Raw genomic sequence first — 25,081 nt, 5'->3', positions numbered from 1 at the left:
ATATGTTGTGGTAATTACACGATGGTAATACATATTCCTCGTTTTACACAAATAGAATAGTATTCACACTTTATTATACACACTTTATATACATTTTTACTTAAAATATATAAAAATCATTTTATATTGGTATATAAAAAGCTTCCCCATTCTTTGTTGTAGCTGTATGCAATTCCATGGTATGAATACACCATTATTTATTAAACTGATCTCTTATTGAAGGCCATTTAGTTTATCTCCAATTCTTTATTATTAAAAAATGGTTCAATATATTACTATGTATATGTACAATGTATGAATGTACAAACACACATACATGTGTCATATTGTACATATGTGAATATGTCCTAAGTTACCTCCCAGAAGTAGAAATTTTCACCACATTTGAAATTCCTCTCTTATCTAGCACTTCATTGTTAATACTGTTCCTTGATTTCATATACAAAGATGCATTGATTCTTTGAAGAATTCCTCCAGGGTTCTCGTTTTTTTTTAAAACTTTAATTTATTTTAAGTGTGCTTTTCCAGGACCCATCAGCTCCAAGTCAAGTGGTTGTTTCCATCTAGTTGTGGAGGGCAGAGCTCACAGTGGCCCATGTAGGGATCGAACCAACAACCTTTTGGTTAAGAGCACCACGCTCTAACCAACTGAGCTAACTGGTCGCCCCCAGGGTTCTTGTATTTTAAAGATAGCACAAAGTTGCAATAGAAACTGGAAGCAGTGTGTTTCAATATCCAATTTTTCAAAATTATCTGTTATCAAGGGAAATGCATACTAAAATTATATTCACATGCCATTTCTTAATTATCAGATTTCCAAAATTCCAAAAGTTTACAACATTTTGTTGACAAGGCTGTGAGGAATGCAAAATGGCACAAACTCTATGGAGGGGAACTTGAAATCACCCTTTTCATGGGAATGCTATTATCTATAGAAGTAAATTTATGCAATTATATCCTCCATGTATTTTCATCAGCTCACTTACTGAAATTGAAAAGTGCTTTATTACAAGGGATAGAAATTTGGAGATAATTAATCATTCTGCATAATCAATCAATCTGTATAATATTGCAAAAGGGGCAATAATAAACTGAATTACATACAAAGCCAGATTTCATCCTGTGAGAAACAAAAGGCAGACAGAATAGTTACTACATGTTGAACTCCGGACAAAATAGGTAGCATGGAAAAAAGTAGAGCTTTTAAGGAATTTTTTAGTGTTTTTTTCCCTTGTCTTTCTGAAGGATTACATCATGGGTTTGGGGAGATTTAAGGAAGTAATACATTTTAAAAAGTAGAATAGATTTTGGCAGTTCTGTGATGAAAGGAAAATGGTTCATAGCTCAAAAAATGTCTTGGAAGGTTATGCAGATTTAGGAAAGAAAGCGATCAAGACTCAGATGATGCCTGAACAGCACAGAATCATATAAGAAAAGTAGGCAAAAGCAATCAACATAAGAATACAGAGTCTGAAAGCTAAAGTGTAGTCTGATAGCCATGAATTCTCATCAAAATTCTTATTAACATGATATTCCCTTTTTGCCTTATACCATCAATGTGTATTTTTATATATGTGTGCATCTATTCTTTCATTCCCTCAGAGAACTGGGAAAATTTAAGTACTTTGCTCTCCAGATCTTACATGTTTTGGATGCAGCCTCTTTGCTCTATGTAATATATATATAATTTTAAAACTATTTTTCACTTTTCCACTCAATCATTTTTCCTATAATTTAAAGTCATGAAATTACATTGCTTTTCATTCTTGGTGCATTAAGCGCTTATAAAAAGACTTTTATTTTCTTATTTGTGGAAATTTCTTACTGTCACATTTTGGCGTTCTTCCACACAATAAGCAGTTGTGTAGTGTTGGCCAATATCCAAGAATCTAGTTCTAAAGAAATGTACCCTTCAGTGTGTGTCTCCCATTTCCTCTTGACCTGACCTTTCTCTTTGACCTGGCTTGAGTTATCTAAGTGTGCTCGTGGGGCCAAGTTTTTTTCTTCTTGTGACCCAACACACACACATATATGCAGATCTCTGGGGAAAGTTATCATGTTGACTTTTTGGAGGGGGATGATTATGAAGGTACAATGAAGAAGTTGGAGAGTAATGGTAAGATTTCAGTAGATATTGTAGAACAAATTGATTTATTCAAATGGTGAGCTACACATTGTATTCTGAGTAGGCGATATGATGTATTCACTTCTTTCCTTTTCATGTGGCAAGTGGCTACTCTTGTACACAGGGGAGAATAGTCCACGTCTCTTTTGTTTCCTGCCCTATGATTCAGCCTATTTTATATTGCCAAGAACCACAACAGGCTGGAGCCGTTGTTTGATGACATAGACCATGGAGTTCCTTTGGGAATAGGGGCAGCCAAATGCTTCCAAAAAAGGAGGTTTCCGCCAGCCCACCAATGTCAGTCTACCTTTTGTAAAAACTTACTTCCCTACTCAAAACTGCAGATGAAATACAGAATTCTCTCCAAGTTCTGTCATTATCAGCATCTCTAAAAAACAAGGTTTCTTTTTGTGACCCAGCACTGTATTAATTTTTTTGCCAGGCAGAATACTTCTCTAGCCTTCTGTGAAGGTCTTTTCTCAATCCATAGATTCCTTTTCCTAGGTGCTGCCTGGAATATCTCGGATTTATGGTGAATTTAATATTAATTTAATTTTAGCCATCACATCACCTCCTTTCCCTCCCTTCTTCTCTTCCTTCTTCCCTCCTTTCCTCTCTCCATTCCTTCCTTCTTCATTCCCTTCCTTTCTTTTATTCAATACATATTAAGGTCTATTTGCTTAGCACCATACCAGGTACCAAGGATACAGTGGTGATATGTAAGCTACAGCCTAGAAGAGAATAAAGATATTTTAAAAATTAGTGAATTATAGTTGCAATACGCACTACAAAGGGGAAGTACAAGATAATGTAAATGTGAATAATGGGATGAAGTAACCTGTCTGTGGAAGTGACATGTAAAGGGAGACCTGGAGAATTAGTAGAAATTGCTAAGACAAAGGGTATGACGGTAGGGTCAGAATCCATGGGAGTTTTTTTCAGGCAGGTACAGGGAATGGAATGTGCAATGGCCCTAAGACCTAAAAGAACAGAATTGGCTCAAGAAATCATAAAAAGACTAGTGAAGCCTGAATTCAGGTTGAATGAAGTTAGTCTGAGATGTTATGGAGAGGCCCGATGGACCAGGTGAAGAGCCATCATCAGGTTAAGAGTTTGAGGTTTATCCTACTGTAAGAGGGTGAATTTTAGGGTTTACCTTACAGTAGTGGACATGTGAGATGGAACTAAACACAGATATGGTGCCCACAGATATTTAAGAGGGATAAACTCTTGTTCTAGTGTTGTCAGCAGTTTTATTTCTAAAGGTGAAACCAGCAATTTAACTTCTTTGTTCTGGGAAGAACTGTTTTAGAGTTTCAATCGTGATTGTATAAGATAAGTTGGTACTGACTCTTCCAGGGAAGTGTAGTGGGAGATATTTTTGCTGAGGGAGTCACCTCATTCTTGCTCTGAGAGAGTCATGCTGCTTTCCTAATGACCTCAGGACGATGAAGAGTTGACCCACTTTCATAGGAGCCATGGGGCTTTCTGGGAGGAAGATGATTAAAATCCCTTTAGAGTTCGAAGTTATTTACACCCTATCTAATATATTAGGGTAGCCCCAACTGAGGACGTTTAATTGGAGAGAATGAAGAGAGTCCTTTCTCTCTCTCCCAAAGAATGTGTCAGTGATGTATGGTCTGGCTAGAACACAGAAGGCATTGTATGTGCTCTGAAGACGAAAGGTTTCGATACAGGGAATGGAGGCTTATGTAACTGTTGGAAGGCCTGCACGAGCAAAGGGCAGGAGAGCCGCACTGGTGATCTCATCCTGCAGCAGTGATTTCAGTGATTTTCAAAGAAGCTCGAGTTACTTTGATCCTCCTGTTGTTGGCGAACATATCTGCCTGCAGCTGCCTGCTACGGCCTCCAGAGGGTAACAGCCTCTCCTCGTCTCCTGCCTTTTAGAGCTCTTGCAAGTGCCTCTCACTGGTGGGCTCTAGCCTGTGACCACACAGCGAGGGGATTCTGGCAACATAGTTCCTGGTTTCTCTTCTGCGATGCATAGGAGACCTCTGAAGAGGGTGGCTGTGATGTCAAGTTGATCAAGAGACAATCCAACATAGGTGATGACTGTGGCTCAAGAGCAAAGCCTTGGATGTCGTGAGGGAAAGAGGGCTCCAAGCTTAGCAGGCTGCCACTCTGACAGTGTAGCTGTGCCTTGAGACTTCCTGTATTAGTAAGGATTCTCTAGAGAAACAGAACCTAAAGGGTGTGTGTGTGTGTGTGTGTGTGTGTGTGTGTGTGTGTGTGTGTGAAAGATAGAGAGATTTTGATAGACTTACTTTAAGGAATTGACCCATATAATTATGGAGGCTGGCAAATTCAAAATCTGCAGGGTGGGTCGTCAGGCTGGAGACTGAGGGAAGAGCTAATATTCCAGTTCAAGTCTGAAGGCTGTGTTATGGCACAGTTCCCTCTTGCTTCAGGGAAGTCAGTCTTTTGTTCTAGTCAGGCCTTCAACTGACTGGATGGGGCCCACCCAAGTGATGCAGGACAAACTGCTCTACTCAAAGTCTACAGATGTATATGTTAATCTTGTACAAAAACACCCTTATGTTTTACCAAATATTTGGGCACTGTGGACCAGCCAAGTTGACACATAAAATTAACCGTGACACTTCTCCTTCCTCATTTATACCTGAGAAGTTACTCCACTGACAGATGCTGTTTTGGAATAAACATAGTTTTATGTCAGTGTGTCCTAACTAAAAATTCATGATCTTTCTATGTATATATAGTTCAGTTCAGCTCTTTTAATTAAAAAAGAATGAGGTAATAATTGTTTTTCCCTTAGATTTAGGAAAGAGTTGAGATATCTCTTTATGCTGTAGCCTCTCAATATTTAATCATTCAATTATTAATTTATTTGTTCAGTCTTTCAACAAATATTTATTAAAGATATAGGCACTGAAGATATGCAGTGATATAAAGAAATCAGATCCAGAAAATAAAATGTTAAGGAAGAGAGCAATACAAGCATTGTACTATATAACTTGTGATACCAAAAAGGAAAATGCAAGTGCAAAAGACTTTAGATTTGTAAGCCTGTAAGTGCTGTTCCAAAAACCTTTGTAAAAGAGGGAAATTTTACAAGCAAGTTAAACAATCAAATTTACAAGTCTTAGCAAATCATGATTGTCTACAGCCGTGTTTCCTGAATAAATAAAGATGAGTCAGGACAATTGTTTATTCAAACAATTTAATGTCTACTAATATCATTGGTTTAGGAAACAGATGCCTTTGTAAAGAATATCAGACCCTAACACATAAAGACTTTTCCATTGCTCCCCCAGGTCCCTTTCTTTTGTAAGATCCTGATCTTACCAACTGTAGTCTTACCAACTACTGTATTTTTCAGGAGGGTAACTGCCTTAGTCAGTGGGTGATTACTATGTTGAGAAATTGATGACAGGGTAGTTACTGGTCATATGAGAAGGCACATTTCATGGCATCATCACCAACACTACAGTATGAATAAAATTAAAACAAAACTGCAGATTTCTAAGATAACTCCCAATGACCCCCTACCCTTATATAACTGTACCAAGCTATCACAATATTATTGATCTTTTCCCCCCTCTTTACGTTTTTCAATTACAGTTCACATTCAATATTATTTTATATTAGTTTCAAGTGTAAGCATAGTGGTTAAACATTTATATAATTTAGGAAGTGATCCCCCGATAAGTCTAGTACCCACCTGGCACCATTCATAGTTATTACCATATTATTGATTATATTCCCTACAGTTTACATCTCCATGACTATTTTGTAACTACCAATTTTTATTTATTAATCTTTTCACCTTTTTCACTCAGCAACCCAACCCCCTCCCATCTGGTAACCATCAGTTTGTTCTCTGTACCTATGAGCCTGTTTATATTTTGTTTGTTCATTTATTTTGTTCTTTAGATTCCACATATAAGGGAGATCATATGGTAGTTGTCTTTCTCAGTCTGACTTATTTCACTCAGCATAATACCCTCTAGGTTCATCCATGTTGTTGCAGATGGCAAGTTTTCATTCTTTTTATGGCTGAGTAATATTCCATTGTATGAGGCCTGACAATTAAGTTTTCGAACTTGTTGCAATGATGTTGCTAACCTTTTTTGATATCAGATGGATTATTCATTATGAATTTGTACCAACTGGGCAGATACTTAACCAAATTTACTATTTGGAAGTGCTGAAAAGGCTGCATGAAAAAGTTAGACGACCTGAAATTTTCGCCAACAACTCATGGCTCTTGCATCATGACAATGCACCCGCTCACAGGGCACTGTCTGTGAGGGAGTTTTTAGTCAGTAAACAAATAACTGTATCGGAACACACCCCTTTCTCACCTGATCTGGCCCCCAATGACTTCTTTCTTTACTTGAATATAAAGGAAATATTGAAATATTGAAAGACATTTTGATGACATTCAGGACATCAAGGATAATACGACGACAGCTCTGATGGCCATTCCAGAAAAAGAGTTCCAAAATTGTTTTGATGGGTGGACTAGGTGCTGGCATTGGTGCATATCTTCCCAATGGGGAGTACTTGGAAGGTGACTGTAGTGATACTCAGCAGTGAGGTAGGTAGCACTTTTTCTAGGATGAGTTGCAAACTTAATTGTACAATCTTGTATATTCTGCTACTTTGGAGTGAAATGCTCTCAATAGGTGTTGCCTTAGGCTGCTAAGTTTGTTATAATTTGTTGTGCAGCAAAAAACCAAAAAAACAACAACAAAACATTCAAGACAAAACCAAAAACAATACAACTTTTGTCCAACTTTTTTTTTTTTTTTGTCCAACTTTTAATTCTCTTGGATGTGATATCATGCTAAGATTGGTCTTGAAATGTCATCACTCTATTCAGGTCATATACAGTATTGTATGATTTCAATGGTGAGGAGACATATTTTAGAGGAGAGCCCCCTGTAAAAGAAAGGTGGTTTTTTTAGGAGAGGCCCACTTCAAACCTTGCAAAATCTAGGAATGTGTTAAAGAAAGGGAATTCTCCCCATAAAATTTCTCTGCAAATTGTTGGGTGTATTTGTGTTCACTATTTTTTATCATTAATATTTCTATCAACATGGGGTTTAGAATAGTCATCTAATTTATTAGTCACTTCAGGAAACACTTCATGTTTTGACTTAAAGCAAACCCAAGTATATGAGTCAGATAATCACTTTGTAATGTGTAGTGTAGAATTGCTTCGGGTTAATTCCTTTTTTTTTTTTTTCAAACGTTTCACTTTCTAACTGGTTACCCATAAATAAGTTTCAAAATCTTTTAGTAAGTCAATATAATACTTTGAATAATCAGAATTATAATGTATTTATTTCAAGAGAGTTAAATTATATAAAGAATCCAAATGTATAACATTAAAGATTTCTTGAGAAAAACACAAAATGCAAATTTAGTTTTATGCATTATTCTTTATTTTAATTTCCTATTATGAATATTTAAATATTTAAATCCTTGAATTCTAACATTGATCTCTACAGAAATTCTTTCAGCTCTGCTATCATGCATTTTATGTTGGGGGTAATTGTATATTTTAAGACAAAATAAAACAATTTCTTTAATTACTTGTTAGCTAGTCACAACTATGGTTCCATTTCTCATTTTTCTTTTCTCTTTAACTCATGTTTGTCATCTCAAACTTCCTTTCACACCCCTTATCCAAGCTCTTCTTTTCATAGCCAAACCTTTCTTTTAATTCTCATCGTTCACTTTCCTCCTAATTTTCCATGAGAACCTCTCTTCTTCCCTTTAACCATTATTTGCTCCGCCTTTCCTACATCTCCTCCAGAGGAACTGCCTTGCATGTCCTGTTTGCCGAACATTTGAACTGGGCCAAACCATCAACATTCCAAAAAGTCAGTGAAAACAAGAATATCTTGTTGAAAGAACTGGTAAAATTCAACTTTTTCCTATTGACGACTTCACCTGACCAATTGATGAACTACAAAACTAGCTTTGCTTGTCAGCAACAATGAATTCTTAAAAACAACTTACCTCATCTTCCTCTTTTTTCCATTAAAAAACCCCAATTCCCTCTCTTGTAACTGGGACATTATTTGAGTATCTTTCTTAATCTGTGTCCCCTGAATTGCAATTCCTAGATCCCAAATAAATGCTTTGTCTCTTGAACTGGTGTTTTTTGTTTGTTTGTTTATTTATTTTTTTAGGTCAACACAATTTAAAATAAAAGTGCCCTTTCTTTTGGAGGGATGTGACCTTGTGCCAAGGGTTATGGCTTGTCACATGGTAAACAAGCTGCTTTTGGCCTCATCCCCTTTGCTGGGTTCTTTTGTGCAACTGATAACCTGCATGACCCTATATGGCTGCACCAGGAAAGTGCAAGTGGGTAAATGTAAAATTGGTGGAGAATAAAGAGTAAGGCCTATGTTATGGAAGCTAACAGCAATTTATAGTTCCTTGGAAAGAACTATAATCTACTAAAAGTCTTTTCCAAGCCAAAACCTGAAAGTATAATGAATGATCATCAGGGTTTATAATAAATAAGGTGTTAGAAATATGTATTTCAATAGAAAATGAGAGTCAAATTGGGAGAGAAAAGGAAGGTAGAATGGGTATAGAACAGCAGTAGGCAAACTTTTTGTTAAAGTAGGGGGTTAGTAATTCATTTAGGCTTCCTGGACTATAAAGTCTCTATTGCAACTATTAATCTGTGCTCAAAAGCAACCATAAAAATATATAACTGAATAGACATGACTGTTTTCCATTAAAACTTTATTTACAAAAACAGGCTGGGGCAGGGCCTAATTTGTGAACTCCTGGTATAGAGTATTGAGAAAAAAGCATTCACTGAGGCATTTGGTTGGTGTGAATCTGATGCTGATGCAGAAAGGGCTCTAAATCTGAATAATGAGTGTTCATTCATAAATTATCATACAGATATATTCTACACAGGATGAAAAGCAGCCTTTTGACAATTCATTTTAATTTTTAAAACTACAAGAAATGGAAGTTTTATTAGCCATTTATTTCTCTGTTAACTCTCCTGTAATATACTCGTATACTCACTTGACAAGACTGAATACTGGGCTAATAACCTGTATTTTACATAAAATTGTTACTCTGTAACTTTTCCTTGCAGTATTCAACTTAAACAGTATATAATGGATGTGTATTATGATTCTCTGGGTCAATGTGAATTTTATTCCCTTTCCTTCATAGCATATGATATCCTGATGTCAGTTGGTTGTCTTAATCTTTGTTGGGGCTTGCCTCACTAATGGAATTCAGATGGTTTTCTTAGATAAGTATAATTCTTTGGGGAAAATTCATTGTAAGCCAACTGCTTGAAAAGATGTGAGAAAGGGCAAAAATTAAGCTATAAAAACAGACTTTATCTTTTTCTATTAAAAAAACCTTCCAAGGTCCTAGCATTTTCCTCATTTCCTAAGTATCTTAATGTGTTATTCCATATCATAAATACAGAGATAATTTTGCTCTTCAAGGGCAAATTGCCCTGAGTTATCAAACTCAAATCATTTTTTAGTGTCTAAAAATTTTTTTTATTAGTTTCATGTGTGCAAAACACTGTGGTAGTTAGACATTTATCATTTATACCCTTTGCAATGTGATAACCTCCCTCCCCGAATCTACTACCCCTCTGATATCGCATATAACCATTACATTTCCACTGTCTCTATTCCTTATGCTGTACTCCACTTCTTGTGACTATATATAAAATTATAGTTCATTATTGTTCAGCTTCAGCTTCAGGTGTACAGTGCAGTGATCAGGCATCTACAGCATCCCTGAAGTGGTCTCCTTGATAAGACAAGTGTCCATCGGATACCCTAGAAAATCTTTACAACATTATTGATTATATTCCCCAAATTGACTTTCGGATCCTCAGGGCAATCTTGTGGTTACCGATTGTGCTTTGTAATCCAAATCTTGAAAAGATCCATAGTCTTCTTTTCTGTGTTGTCTGTTCTCAAGATGAATATAGACTGTTTCAGCAAAGTCTTTATAAGAACTGTGTGGACTAGGTGGGGAATGGTGTATTGGGCAACTGGACATCTGGGCCTTCGTGTTTCGTGCAGGGAACAAAATTCCTCTAGCCACACCAGCCCTCCGCATTGTTTATTGTAGCCTTTAACCTCTCCTTCTACCAAATGGGGCAAATTTATTAAGGAGTTCACACAGCTGTTGTGGCTTCTTGAGGCAACTAAGGCTAGCTGGAATACACTGTAGCACAGTTTATTTTGTAAGATTTATATGTTACAGTGAAAACTAGAAGTTAAGAGTCCTCCAAGGCAGGGTTTAGATTTTCATTGTCATTTACCACTGCTAGAAAGAAATTAAACACATTCTAGTGAGGCCAGAACTCAGTGAAAACAAAACTCTCTTCTCCATAGCACAGTGATGAAAACAAAACTCAAAGTTACAAGGATTTTCTGAATTCCATTGACTCTTCACTGCTTATGAGTAACATGACTTAAGAGTCCATCAAGTATGTTGAAAGTTGCTTTGACTTCCTTTTACTGTTGCTCTAATTTCCCATGGCACCTTTTAGTTCTAAACTTGCTGCTGACAACTACACAAACTGGGGACAAGGCTAGTCTTATTTCTTTATGAAACAAAGTTTTGTTTTTATTATGTTTAGAGTTCATTTCTGGGAATTAAAGGTAGGAATTAATTAATACTTTTAATTAATTAAAGGCAATTTTGAAATTTTAGGAAGAAAAGTATGATAGAAAATTGATCTGGTAATGCAGTGGGTGAACTGATTCTGAATCCTATTCTCTGTGTGTGGAGCTACCAATGTTTGCCCGAAAATAAGCCAGAGTCTTATATTAATTTTTGCTCCAAAAGAAGCATTAGGACATATTTTCAGGGGATGTCTTAGTTTTTTATTCAGAACAATTTACATTTATTCAAATACAGTCATGTCATCTTCTGGAACATCGTCATAAGGTACTAAATGCGTCTGTCTGGCTGACAATCTTAACTGGGGCTTATTTTCAGGGTAGGTCTTATTTTCAGGGAAACATGGTAAATGGATTTTCTGGTACTGGTTTTTGGGGTGGGAATGGTAGATTTCTGTGGGGTTGGAGTCTAACAATTACCTGTGTACTTTTCCTGTCTATATGATCTCTGGAACAAGTAACATATAGACTATACCATTGAGAGGGCTGGCAAGGATGGAGCTAATGAATATTCAACAACATGACTATTTATCTCCTAATTTTGGCTGCTTTTGATTCAAATATGATGGGAGAAAAGGGCGAATGCAACGTGTCAGTGAGACGAGAACTGTCATTTGAGACCTTACTTGAAAGACCTTATTTCCAGCAGCATAGCACTTTATCAGAGATACCTTAGAACTGTAGTTCAGGTCTGTGAAATGAAAGTGACCTTTGTTGAAGACTCACCCCAGTGGCTATTAGACCTAGAGCTGTGCTGCTTCAAGTAAATCACTGATTTATACTAATCTTGAGATTTACAGATCATCCTACATAAGATGTTATAAATATAGGTTTTGGTTATTTATTCTGTAGTAGAAATATTCATGTTTATCATAGGTTGGGAAAGCTTTTTGTTAAAATTTCTTCAGCCTATTTGCTGTTACTGATTTTTTTTCTTTTTGGTTCAGCAAACGTGAATTCCTTTAGGACTTGTGACTAACTTCCCTAGATCTAGAGATGATCATATGAGTTCCTTAGAAAACTTTGGAACAAAAGTAATTCAAGATTTAATGAGTGACTAATGTAATCATATTTCTGGGGAAATGACCTGGCTCCTTGTATACTGGTTAGTTGCAAAAAAAATTCTGGCAATGAACAGAAACAAAAATAAACATCAATTATTAAGAAAAAAACATTATGGATTCTTGATGTCCATATAAGATATACACAGCTTCAGTTTTAAATTTTCTTCCAAAAACATGACACTTTTCATTAGCCATCATAATTTATCTGTTGACAAAATTCCTTATGTGTATTCATGAAAATCTGACTTATAAAAGTTAAGATGTAGACTGGACCTTTATGGTATAAAGGCTTTTAATGGATTCTTTTTAGAAGAAGGACTGTGAAAAGGAATGTTTGCTTAGAGCACAAGTTGGAAAAACATATTTAACCATGAAGGATATTCTTGGAAGAAAGAAAAAGTAACATTGCTAGATTCACCTATTTCAAACTTTGATGCATCAGAAGAAATTCAATCTGTGCTCCTGAAGACATTTTAAATAGTTGTAGAATATTTTTTTCTGTCAGACATTCTCATGTTAGTGCTCAGCTAATGCTTCAAGTGTTTTAAAAGAATAGAGAAATGTTATGGAAAAATGCACATCTTCACTCTATTCCTAAATCCTAAAGGAACATAACTCATAGTTCTGGCTAGAATTTTGTTTTCTTACAACTATTCCCTGAACACATATTAATGATTAATATAATAATTCTTAGTCTCATAAACATATATGCTGTGTGTGTGTGTGTGTGTGTGTGTGTGTGTGTGTGTGACTTGAGTGTATGAATCAGGTCTTTTTGCATTTTATGAGTTTAATTTGGGATCCAGTTCAAAATGTTTATCTTTAAGGCCCAGAATAACAGACTTTGTGAAAATTAGAATGTACCCATAGTTTAACCCAAGCCCTGGGACAAGTCGTGAAGTAGATGAAGTTCATTTTCACAGAATATGGTCTCTCTTTCCAGTCCTCTCCATCTGTAGGGACTTTACTTTGAAGTTCTGCCTCTGGCTGGGGGAAGCTCCTGGGCCACACAGAAGAGGACTGTCATGGGGGCATTTGTAGTTTAGAGAGTGGTTTCTGAACCAACTTTCAACTTCCTGTACTTATTTTCTCTCTGCCATTCTGAATTTCTATCTCTTTTTCTCTTTATGTATGTTTATTTTTTTACTGTGTGTGCACTTTAATGCAAATGTGTACAAAGAAGGAATATAAAATTCCCACTTCATCCTTCCGCATCCTCCAATTCCCTCTCTCCTTCCAGCACCACTGTTTACATTTTAGTGTGCATCTTTTTAGTCCTTAATCCACGCAAACATTTAAAAAAATAAATATACTTTGACTTCCAACTCTACTATCTTTTCATTTCACAAATGTTAGTCTATCTTATTTTTTCAAAGAATAATAACTATTTTTAAAGGTAAATATAGTCATCTAACAACCAGAATAAATACAACTCTTGGTATACAGAAATAGACTTTGAGGTTCAAATGTCTCCACTTTCTAGACTACTCATGTAAAAGTCTCACTACAGTTCACATTATGGGGGACTTGAAAAATACTGTAGTGGGTTGAATGGCTCCCCTAAAAAGGTATGTCTATATCCGATGTCCTGGAACCTGTGAATGTTACCATTTTTGGAAAAAGGGACTTGGTAGGTATAATTAAGGATCTTGAGATGAACAGATAATCCTATATTACCTGGATGGATTTTAAATCCAATGACAAGATAGACACATAGAAGAGAAGGCACACACAGACGAGAAGGCAGTGTGAAGATAGGCAGAGAATGGAGTGATGTGGCCATAAGCCAAGGAAGTCAGGGGATGTTAGCTGCCACCAGAAGGTGGACGAGGCAAGGAAAGATTCTCCCCAGAGCCTCCAAATGAAGTGTGACTTTGCTGACACTTTGATTTGGGCCTTCCAGCCTCCAGAACAGAGAGAAAATAAATTTGTTGTAGTTTGTGGTCATTTTTAATAGCAGCTACAGGAAGCTAATACAAACAGCAACAATCAAAATACTATACTTCCACTATTTAAAATAGAAGAAAATAAAACCACTGACTCACAAAATTCACTATTAAATAAACAAAACGTACAACTTTTATTGTTATAAAACAGTATCCTAAGAATTATAATTCTACTAAGCTTCTACTAGAACAGTTGTATAATTACTTGACTATAGCACCGAAACTAGATGATGTGTTTCTGGATTAATAAGAAGACTTGTTAATAGCAATGAGAAAATACTAAAGTAACATTATCTAAGCCTTAAATATAAACATTTGGAATTGGATTCCAATTAAACTTATAAAATGGAAATAATTTATAAGATTTACATTTATAGAATGTACATTTATAAAGCATTACCTTTAAGAGTTATAAATCTATTAAGTTTCAACTTGAGCTATTATACAGTCATTTAACTAATAGCAATAAAATTAAAAGAGAAAAAATTAAAAATTAATTAATTAATTAATTAAAAATATTTTAGAAGACAAAACATTCTCGCTGTGTGTTTGAATTATTTTATTGGACTTGATAAAAACAGCAGATTTACTATATGTATACTATTTACAATAAAAAGTGGAAGTGACATCGGATTCCAATTACAATAATCACTATCTTAAGAATTATACTTCTATCAAGTTTCCATTTGAGCCATTGTATATTCACTTAACTAGCAGCAATAAAACTAAAAGAAACAAATCAAAATTACCTTAGCTGAGACAGAAAAGAACGTTTTCCTGTGGTCCTGGATCTTACTGGAAGGCTGGATCAACTCTGAAAGTGACTCACTTCTTTTTTAAGGTTGTAGGATGGAAGACAAAATACAGTGCGTGGTGGAGAGACATTTCTTGTTGCCAGTGGAAGGTGTGCTACAGTAGGGAAATCACTTGGTGGAAATGGTTCTTGGGAGGGTCTGTAGTAGCTTTCCAGGGGAGAAAGAGGGACAGGAAGGCCTCTTTTCAGGAGTTGTCCCCTGGCATCCTCTGCAGCATCTAACTTCTGACTGAAGGATGCAGTGGAAGACCAGAGTCTGGGCCAGCTGTGTTCTGTTCATGTAGGAGCAGTGAATCAGACATACTTAAAGGACCAAGATTATCTGTGGTGTCATTTCGACTGGATTCCATTTATGAAGATGGACTTCTGTATTATTAAAGGCATAATGAGCCTTACAAGTACTGTGGTCCTGAGAGTCTGGCAGGGCAAGGAGCTCCAAGACAAGTTCTGTATTGCACTTGTGGAAGAAGTGCTTGGTTAGGATAGAGTTGCCTGATGGAAGGGTCCTTTTCTTGTGATTCTGCATCCACAGGGATGACGTCCCTGGAGCCATCCCAGTTTGCTAGGGCTGCCAGGAAAACTACCACAAACTGGGTGCTTTAAATAATACAAATATATTTTTCTCACAGTTTTGGAGGCAAAAGGTCAAAGATCAAGTTGTTGACAGTTTTGGTTTTTTTGGAGGCCTCTCTCCTTGGCTTGCAGATGGCTGCTTTTGCGCTGTTCCTCACGTTGTCTTTCTTCCCTGTACTTGTGCCCCTGGTGTCTCACTGTGTGTCCAAATCGCCTCCTCTCATAAGGACACCAGTGAGATTGCATTAGAGCCCACCCTGACAGCTTTCTTTAAACTTAATCATCACTTTAAAGGCCCTATTTCCAAATATAGACACATTCTGAGGGACTGGGGGTTATGGCTTCAACATGTAATTTTGAGGGAACACAAGTCAGGCCATAACACCAGTCTAATGTTCCCCCTTCTTTGGTGATCTGATGATTCACGGAATTTTCTATATCCAGACTCATGGGGAGACTATTTTTTAATTCCACTCTGCACCAGGGTTCAAGAGTTTGTTTTTCTGAGGACCAGGGACGTCTGGTATAGCAGATGCTGTATTGCCTTGTTCAGATTCCTGAAGTCTTTCCACTATGCTTTCTGGCTGACTTCAACTACCAGTATTGGATGAGGGCTCTCCACACTTTCCTTGTGAGCCTGACAGGTTGTACATACTGAGGGATTAACAACTCCCGGGTGCTGTTCTCAACAAATGACTGAGAGATATTGGTATATAATGTTCCAGCTTCTTTGGCCCTCAGGATAATTCTGAGGCATGCATTTTACATAAATTCCCAGATATTCCCCAAGGGATTAAACTCCAGTTGCCTACTGTAATATTTAGTTTCATAATGCACTCTTCATTGACTGTCTTCTTTTCCCTATCTCACATCAGCCTTCCCCTCCATTGTTTACTGCTACTCCCAAATAAATATTTGTATTTGATTATTTTCTCTGGGTCTGCTTTGGGGTTGCAGAACCTTAAACTAAGGCAATTGATAGCACAAGTTGTTCTAGAAAGCAGATCTTCTGGTTGAATTCTAGAATTATTTGACATCCAGTTTGCAGAAAGATCCCATTGCTAGTAATAAGTGGGTGGTGATAAGCTCTGGCATGGAACAGCGTTACAATCACTAAGACTCTTACTGTGCTGAATTGGGATGGGATGAGCTGAAGGGTGGTGCACCATTTTATGTGGTATCTCCAGAATTTGAGAGATGGTGGCATTGGTAATTATCAGGACTATGGATTTGATCACTTACTGTTAAATGACATGAACGTGCTGAAGAAAGAGAACCACACACTCAAACTAGCCAGTCATGAACCATGGGAATTGTGTGAAAGCCAGAAAATCTCTCTGGCAATATTTAAGGAAGCTCTCATCTTCTAAAACTAGATTACAGATTATGCTGAAAATTAGATCCAGGATCTGACTGTGAGAGTAGTAGAAATACAAAGAATTGTAACAGCTCTGGCAAGTCTCTTTTTAAAATTAGGAGCCAGAAAAGAGTGGGGCCCTGATATCTAGAATGGATTGACTCGAGAATCTTCAACTCCTTGAAGATCTTCATGAACTCTTGGACTTGCAGAAGTAACCCAGTGAATTTCCCCAAGATCTCCCTGAACTCCTAGGCCTGTAGAAGTTGATAACTTGTCTTACTAGATGATAGCAATCACCTCCCCACCCAATCCTTCCTCACCTGAGGCAGATGTTTTGTAAGGTAATATGCTTGCAAGTATACTTACCTCAAGATTTTCTCCCTGTGGTATTGAGGCCCACAACTAGGCTCTACCTCAGCATGACCCAACTAGGCAAGCACTATCTCGGATTTGTTAGGAAAGGGATTGTTCACCAGAGGAGTTGCAGGACTATCTATAATATATTGTCAGGAACCAAGAAAGTGTGCCTAGAATTCAATTGTGAGAGTGCTGCGTCGGGACTTACAAAATAGGGCGGTTAATAACATTTGTTATTCAGATTATACATAGATGGAAAATGTATAGTTGCGTTGTCTCTTTGTGTCCCAGTGAGAAAGCCATGTAACATTTTACAAAAATAATTGAAAGGGGAAATTGGCCACCAAAAAATTAAACTATAGTATAGAAAACTAAACTATAGAAAAGGAAAAAGAAAGTGATAATGCTAGAAGTGAAATTCTAATTGAATGTAAATAGGGTTTACTGATGTGAGTACTCTCACATGACTTAGGATTTGATGTGGGGCAAGGAGACCAGGAGTCAGTTATAATCTTCTGCTTGGATGGTGGAGATGCTGGAACTGCTTTGGCAAAGTATTGAGGGAATAGTCAAAAGGCTCAGGGACCTAGGTATGTTAGAATGGATTTACAGTCCTTGCTTTAGTTGGTTCTGATATGCATGAATTTTGGTTACCACAGTTCAGCTAAATAGTACCAGTGCTCCAACAATAAAGTTCAAATTTCAGTTACCAAGACATATTAACTGTAACCACATAAAGTGCAAACTTTGCTGCTGGCTCTTCAATGCACAGATCCCTATATAAATAACACATGCACATTATGATCAATGACCAATTATGTCACTTTATTCAAAGTCTGTAGGTAATTGGTCACTGAACATTTGTTATTCAGTTTATACACAGATGGAAAATGTATAGTTGTGTTGTCTCTTTGTGTCCCAGTGAGAAAGCCATGTAACATTTTACAAAAATAATTGAAAGGGGAAATTGGCCACCAAAAAATTAAACTATAGAAAAGGAACAAAAAGTGATAATGCTAGAAGTGAAATTCTAATTGAACGTACACGGGGTTAAAGAAGAAATAGCTGATTGTGGAAATATTGACACTACTGCTGTTTAAGAGACTCTAATCAGAGGAACTTAGTGAAGACAACCTTATTGACATGAATGGGAAAAATGGTCATGACAGAAAGGACGAAGATATCGCAGAAAGAAGGATGCAAGTGAGAAACTGTACATTCATGGAATTCTCAGAGATAGTTCGCCACATTGAACGTGGAAGGGATAAAATGCTGGAAGCTGATTCAAAGTTAGAAAGTAGTATGACATTTGCCAAGGCATAAAAAGATGTTTCATCATTATCATTAGGTATAGGACAGAAAGAAGAAGGCAACCACTGTTCAAACTACCCTTAATAGGTTTTTGTTTTTGTTTTTTTACACAGAAATAGACTGGAAGAAAAAAGAAAGGGGGCGGTGGTTAGTATATTGACAGGAGTAATTTGACCTTGATTATTGTGAGAAGGTAGGATTTCTGCTACCAAATAGGGACAGCTACCAAATAGGGACACCTATCTGGAACTAGGAGATTTACTGGTGCCTCTTACTTCCTTCAAAGCCAATGATTACCATGAATAGGGAAGTGCAAGAACAGCATCCTGACAAGATAAAGGTAATCAGAGGTGCAGACTTCTGAGGTTGGAAGGTCTGGGTTACCCCACTGAGCAACCCACCTAGATGGGCACAAGTGCTGTCCAAAAGTGAGGAGAATCTATAATGTGTGTTAGAAAAGGGAGATGGCGAATATCAGTTGTAGCCTTGGGACCATCTGCAACAGCCAGCCAAGACAGTAGTTCGCATTGATATTAACCCCGTTGTAAGTTTATTTCCTTTTTAAATAAAAATTGTGATTGTTTACCACTTTGAAGAACAATAATTAGGTGAAGTGAACTCAGCATGGGGACAGAGGGCATCTGGTTAATGCCAGGGATGGACTGCAGCAGATACAGGCTGTTCCCAATCTGTATCTCTGGGAAATCTTGCTCCTTTATAACTGCCAGTATCTGCTCCTTTTTCCTGAAACTGTAGGAAACTGCCTGTACATATGACAGACTGGAAATGCTAATGAATGAACAATCCCTAGAGGGCAGCTCTCCATCACTGTAAGCAGGTATATAAAAACTTGAGCTCCTTTCTTCATAGAGCTGGCGAGTTCTGAGGCATATGTTTTGCATGCATTCTCAGAGTTTCCTTGTGGGATTAAGCTTTAATTTCTCACTATGGTAGCTGGTTTAATAGCACCACCCTATAGGCTGCCTTCCTTTCCCTATCAAGCACAGTGTTATTTGTGCTTTCCAACTAAACTATTCTCACTTTAATTCCTGTCTCAGGGCCTGCTTCTGGAAGAATCCTAAGTAAAACAGTTCCTAAAATCTTAATATATTTAATTGTTGCTTTATCATTCAAGGTACATAGAGTAGTTGCAAATTATAATACTGATGTTATTGTTAACAGTAATCTTAAACGAGAAAAGTTTAAATATTTCTTTTCATTATTCTTGTTGTTAGACAATATCACACTTACGATGTAAAATCAGAATACTGTATTTAAAAAGATACACGTAGTTTGAATTAAAACACATTGACCCAATATTTCTAGTTGTCAAAGATGATGCAGGGAAGGAGAGTGTATGTATCTGTTCAGGCTACCATTTTGTCTGGAAGTTTAATGATGTGACATTTCAGTTAACTACAGTGTTGCTTTCTAGAGGGCAAATGAGGAGAGAGAGGGTGGGGAAGCAGGGAAACTGGATCACAACACAAAGAGTTGGGATTTAATGACAGTTCTATGAGTCACACCACCATGTTTCATGTCAAAAATTTAGGGCTAAGGCAATAGCATTTGGTTAGCAAAAACCCAAATCAAAGACTCTCTACTATTTTTTTTTAAACTAAATGGCTGAGCACTTTCAAAGATGAATAATAATATAAAAAAGAACCAGTGTAAAGACTCAAAATGAAAAAGAACAAAATGATGATGGAGACTATGTCTTATTAGAGGAATTATCTAGAGAAACAGAAGGAGAATTCACTCAGAAATAAGATTCACGACTTATAAAAATCAATATTTTTTCTATGCTTAGCAAAAATAAACAAAAAGTACAATAGAATATAAGTCATTTGTGAAGGAAAACAACTCTACATTATATAGGAATTAACCTAATAATGAATGAACAAGACAAGTCTTGAACCTTCATTGAAAGACATAGAAAATACCTAAATAAATGAAGATACATGCCTATCTATCTGTCTATCTATCTATTCACCGTGTTTCCCCGAAAATAAGACCTAGCCGGACCATCAACTCTAATGAGTCTTTTGGAGCAAAAATTAATATAAGACCCGGTCTTATTTTATTATAAGACTGAGTATCATATCATATCATATATCATATCATCATCAGGTCTGATATTAATTTTTGCTCCAAAAGATGCATTAGAGCTGATGCTCTGTCTAGGTCTTATTTTCGGGGAAACACAGTGTGGGGACAGAGCCCCAGAGACCAGTTTTCAGGCTCTCGGCCTCATGTGGAAAGGTGCTGGCTCGGGTAGTAGATGGCCATCGGCTGTGGCTAGTTGACCATCAGCTGTAGCCAGTTAGCCAATTGGCCACTGATATAACTGCCCGTGGCTGCGATGGAGAGTGGAGTCAGTCGGTTGGCAGGCAGAAAAGCAGACAGCAGGTCACATGTCATGTGTATCCAGCCTCCAGTGAGACTATAATGGTATGACTCCCCTACCTATGGCTCCGTGGGTGTTCCTTTTTGGCCTCACCACATCCTGTGTTCTTATGTGGGGAGCGGGACCAGAGACCCCGCAGGCCACCCCACACGACACACAATATCTCTCTCTCTCTCTCTCTCTCTCTCTCTCTCTCTCTCTCTCTCTCTCTCTCTCTCTCTATCTGATCTATCATCTACCTATCTATTTATCTATCTAGCTATACATATACAGAGTAACTTAAAACTAAAGTTATCAACTCTTTCCAAATTAGTCTATAAATTCAATGCATTTCCAAACAATTGTCTTAATCATGAGCTCTATTGAAAGTGCAAGTCTAGGCAGCCATTTGTACTGTGTGACTCCAAGTACCTGAAATACCCACTAGCCTAAAGCCATCATTAGAATAATTCTAAAGAACAAGGAGAATGTGAATGTCATCCAATGAACTTCAAGTGGTATGTTGTTGTAGTTAAGAATGAATCCCACAGGGACAAATTTATAATGACCCTGAGCAGTGCTTATGCAGTCCTCCTATTTCCAGGAGTATTATCTCTAATGCTAAACTGGGTACAGATGTATTTGAAGTAGGAAATGTGAAGGCATGAGACAGTAGTGGGAAGGCTGCCCATGGGGGAGCTAGGGAATAGCGTGAGGAACGCATGGAGAAAACAGATGTAGAGTTTATGCAATGTTCCATCATGTCAAAACTAAAGTGAGGATGAAAAAGCTGATACTATGAAGAAGTAAAAACAATACAAAATGAAGGACTGGATAAGACAGTAGTCTAATGGGAGAGAACTCAGCAAATTGAAAGCCAGAAGAGAGATGACCTGAGAAACAGAGACAGTAATTGGTTCCTAGAGATTTATCAGTTCCTGATTGCTTGCCGGTTAACAGTTGTAGTTCTGGGCCTTATATATCCTATAAGCTCTATTTGTCTTATGGTGGTCCGAATGTCGCTCCTACCCTTTCCTTGTTAAAGAAATCATTCTCCTGAGGATCTCAGCTCGTTGTTATTATTGATTACTGCAGGGCATGCAAACTTTTATTTTATATTATACTTTTATACTTCTTTACCTACTTTCCTCTTTCGTCACTACATTTTATACTTTGCATTTGTCATTTATTCTTTTTCTATTCTCTTATCTGAACTCCTCCATCCTATCCAATATTTTATATATGTTCTTAAGAGCCTTACAAAATACGTGGTGTTATATGTGTATTTCTTAAATGGCATTGGGCTATAAATCGCATTCTACCTATTTTTTTTTTTAACTCAACATTATGTTTTAAAGATCTATTTACACTGGCAGTCGTCTCGCAGTGGCAATGAGAGGACGAGGTGGTGGTGGCAGTGCCCTGGCCAGGAGGTGCAGCCAGGAGGCGCAGCACAGGCCAGAGGGATGACGCTGACATCTGGGATAATACAGCATTGATAAAAGCTTGCCATAAACCTGTGGCTTCACGTAAGCCTGCTCTAAACAATGGTGGCATTTCTGAAGCTTCAGATAAACCAAAAAGCACACCTAAAAGAACACCTGCTAAGAAGAATAAAAGCCAAACAAAAAAAAAAAAAAAAAAGAGTACTACAACCCATTTGAAGCAGTGGAAAATTTATGACAGATGTTCTGCTATGTGATCCGAAGACGGCTCCATTTACCCAGCTACCATTACTTCAACTGATTTTAAGAGAAAAACTTGTGTTATGGTTTACAGTGGATACGGAAATAGAGAAGAGCCAACCTGTCTGATCTGCTTTCCCCAACCTCTGAAGTAGCTATTATTAATAATATTGAACAGAATGCTCAGGAGAATGAAAAGGAAAGCCAAATTTCAACAGATCAAAATGAGAACTCCTCCAGGTTTCCTGGAAATAAAGCAAATAACATCAATTCAAAAGCTGCTACATGGGGTCCTTTTCTCCCTCCATCACCGCCCATGCCAGGATGAAGGCTGGGACCAGGAAAGCCAGGTCTAAAATTCAGTCTCCACCGCCCCCCAACCACCACCGCCACTACCACACTTCCTGCCATGCTGGCTGCCTTCCTTTCCTTCTAGACCACCAGTGATTCCCCCACCACCTCCCATATGTCTAGATTCTCTTGATGATGCTTTGGGATGTACGTTAATCTCTTGATGCATGACTGGCTATCATATCAGTTACTCTATGGGTTTCAAACAAAATAGAAAAGAAGGAAGGTGCTAACATTTTAATTAAGAAGTAAGCTACCATCATTATAAAAATGAACCTTACTTTGTATAAATTTTATAGTTTGTGGAAAACATATATTTAAAAATTGAAATGTTACAAAGTGAAAAAGTTAATATAAAACAATATTAAATACACTTTGATGCCAAAACTGTGGTAAAAGTTTTGTCTACATCCCTCTAGAATTCTCATGAAATTGTTGGTTGGTGGTGGAAAGAAAAGCATACATACTTTCCAATAAAGAGATCCTTAGACTCTGTGGTGAAACTTTGTATCACTGGTCAGACAGCCAGGCTTGCTTTTTGATTTGTGATGCTATATGAAATTCACTGTCTTATCTATGAAGTGTTCAGGTTTAAAAAGTGTAATTGGAATTTAATCAAACCTTTAAGATCTACCTTCCCATTTACCAGAAATACAGGGGATAGAGCAAAAAATTGAATGACACCATAAAAGAAATGATCAGACAGCTCCACAATGTGGAGTGTTATAGAAGACAACTGACCTCGTTTCTTTAAAAAGTCATTGTCATAAAAAAAAAAAAAAGAATGGTGGGGAGCGGGTGACTATTCTAGATTAAAAGTGACTTAAGAGATCCAGCAACTAAATACAGTGTGACTTCCTTGATTAGACTCTGGTTTGAAAAGAATTGGGGATTGAGGAAATTTGAATATGAACTGGATTTTAAATGATATTAGATAATTATTGCTAATTTTATGAGCTGTGGTAAGAGTGTTGTATTTTATGGAAGAATGTCTTTTTAAATTTGCATTCTAGGGTATTTACAAGTGAAGTTTTATAATGTCTCTTAATATATTTTTAAATGATTTAACAGAGTGTATATGTGTGTGTGCATGAAACATATATGGCTAATATTGAATCTAAGTCGTGTGTGCATGGATGTTCACTGAACTGTTTTTTTCTATTTTCTGTATGTTTGGAAAAGTACATAATAAAAATGTTCAATATTTATAAACTAAGAAAAAGATCTATTAACATTGTTACCTGTGTATCTATTTTGTTCTTTCTAATTTTTGTGTATTATTCCATAGTATTTACCACATTTACCCCAATCACAAAATCGTGGAACAGTAATTTGGTGAACACCCTGCTTTGTGCTCTTGAACTGACCTGGTTAAGAGGTTGTTGCATGCGCGTGTGTATGTGTTTTAAAATATATATCACAAAATAGGATTGCTGTATCTAGAGTTTATGCCTTTATAATTCCATTAAGTAACTTTAATATGTTCTACAACTAGATTGCTCGTAAGAAAGGCTGTGAAATATGAGAGTTTTTATTTCCTTTTATTCTCAGTTTGTACCAGCACAATTTTCTAAATTTTCTCATTCTGAGGCTATAAAGTGGTATCTCATTGTGGAGTCACATGTCTCTGATAACTAACAAGTAAGAACATCACCCTCATAAGCCTTTATGTTTATGGCGTTAGGGCTTCCGTTTCTGTAAATTGCTTATTCATACCTTTCTTTTCCATTGGGCTTCCTCTCTTTTTCTTTTTAAAAAGATTTTATTAAAAATATGGCTAACATACAATATTATGTTAATTTCAGGGGTACACCATAGTTATTCAACATTTATATACCTAAAGAAGTGATCACCATGATAAGTCCAGCAACCATGTGACACTGTACCACACTGTCACAATATTATTGATTATATTCCCTATGTTGTACATTACATCTCCATGACTTATTTGTATTATACCTAGAAATCTGGACCTCTTATTCCCCTTCCTCTTTACCCCCTTTTTTAAATTTATCAATTACAGTTGACATTCAATATTATTTTATATTAATTTCAGGTGTCATAGTGGTTAGACATTTATATAATTTAACAAGGGATCTTTCTGACTAGTCTAGTACTCACCTAGCATTATACATAGTTATTACCATATATCATTGACTATATTCCCTATGCTTTACATCACCATGACTATTTTGTAACTCCCAATTTGTACTTCTTAATGCCTTCACCTTTTTCACCCTGATCCCCAACCCACACACATCTATCACCCTGAAAAATACAGTACCTATCTGACACCATACATAGTTATTACAGTATTATTGACTATATTCCTTATGCTATACCCTAACTCCCCATAACTACTTTGCAACAAACAATTTGTACTTCTTAATCCCTTCCCCTTTTTTCACCCACTCCTCCAACCCCCTTC

General features: G+C 36.8%; 1 pseudogene; it reads left to right on the top strand.

The window, feature by feature from the left end:
- Window positions 1-22,013: 22,013 nt before the first annotated feature.
- Window positions 22,014-23,763, top strand: LOC109449807 (survival motor neuron protein; annotated as a pseudogene).
- The last annotated feature ends 1,318 nt before the right edge of the window (window positions 23,764-25,081 follow it).

This window comes from Rhinolophus sinicus, linkage group LG04, assembly GCF_036562045.2.
Source record: "Rhinolophus sinicus isolate RSC01 linkage group LG04, ASM3656204v1, whole genome shotgun sequence".
In the NCBI taxonomy this organism is placed as follows: Eukaryota; Metazoa; Chordata; class Mammalia; order Chiroptera; family Rhinolophidae; genus Rhinolophus; species Rhinolophus sinicus.
Note: the sequence above shows the minus strand (reverse complement) of the source record. Positions and strands in the feature narration are given on the sequence as shown.